At 32.6% G+C, this 1,423-nt stretch overlaps 1 protein-coding gene across 8 annotated transcripts in view; it reads left to right on the top strand.

Moving 5' to 3' along the window:
• LOC116849243 (potassium/sodium hyperpolarization-activated cyclic nucleotide-gated channel 2) overlaps positions 1-1,423 on the top strand; it is a 391,135-nt gene that overhangs the window by 319,110 nt on the left and 70,602 nt on the right. The gene's annotated exons all lie outside the window — the stretch shown is intronic.

A 1,423-nucleotide genomic window follows, 5' to 3' on the forward strand; every position in this document is an offset into this window, starting at 1 on the left:
TATATATATATATATATATATATATATATATATATATATATATATATATATATATATATATATATGTCCCGCCACTACCGCATTATCTCATAAGGACGGATTCCTGAGATAATTTGAAAGAAAAAATCTTAATGCAAAAATGTCGAGGCTATAATACATTTACAAATTATAAACGGTTAAAGTTGACCAATTATATTAGCTAAAGTACGCGTGCTCAGGTATCGTACAACACACAATGGTACAGGTGCATGCACATAAGTGAGAATTTGCATAAGATATGAAATTCGTTGTAAATCCCTGAAAGAAACGTCAAATATGTAATAGTTTACTGATTCTTATAAATGTATTTTGTGATATTTTATTCATAACATTTTGACGAGATTGTTATTATTTGCGATATGTTTATTTAAATGATAGAAAAGGCAGATTATTATTACATATATTGTTGTATGTATAGAACTTCCGTATCAATATTTAGAAAAGGGACGACGTGTGCATACACCTGTACTACTGTGTGTTGTACCGTACCTAAACGCGCGTACTTTAGCTAGTATAATTGGTCAACTTTAATCGTTTACAATTTGAAAAATATTATAGTCTCGCTATTTTTGTATTAGGATTTTCTTATTCAAATTACTTCAGGAATCCGCCCTTAAGAAATAATGCGGTAGTGATGGGACATCCTGTATACAGGGTATTTATTTTAAAACTTCCCACTTCAATATTTTTAAAAATATACGTTCTACGAAAAAATGTTTAATATAAAAGTTGTAGAGTTTTAAGGGTGCCATAAAACGCTATAATTTGTCTGACCTTGGATGGAGGCGTTAGGATCACACCAAAGTCAACTTGAATTTTTTAAATGGAGCCTTCTACTTTTTGTTGCATATTCTTGTAACTTTTCTTAAGAGTTTTTCAAAGTACTATAATAATGTATTTTTTATTAAGTATTTTTTGAGTAAAGAAATTTGAAAGTTACAATACTGTCGACATTAACATTATCCAAGATGTACCACGCAGAGGTTGCTCAGGTTGGATTTACCTCTTTCGTGTATGTGTGTGTGTGCGTGCGTGTGTGGGTGGGTAGGTGTGATATGACGGTCCTCAGTCCTTATCTTTCTCTTATCTTATCATTGTAAACATCCACCCAATCGCCCATGCATCCATTCATACATACACACACGCATGCACATACGCACACACACGAAAGAGGTATAAATTCGACCGAGCAATCTCCGTGTGATACACCTTGTATTAGGACCTTAACTTAGTTTCCGCCCGCAAATGTTAGATGGCAATGCAAACAGTTCTAGTAGTCATTACTAACGAAACAGGTAGTTTGTGATTAATTTCGACATTTCTCGATAACATTCAGTCAGCATACACAATTATTTTCCTAAACAACAATTTCTTTTGCTTTGTG

This window comes from Odontomachus brunneus, unplaced genomic scaffold (genome assembly GCF_010583005.1).
Source record: "Odontomachus brunneus isolate Ranch 3 - 2012 unplaced genomic scaffold, Obru_v1 Obru_scaffold_109, whole genome shotgun sequence".
Classification (NCBI taxonomy): Eukaryota; Metazoa; Arthropoda; class Insecta; order Hymenoptera; family Formicidae; genus Odontomachus; species Odontomachus brunneus.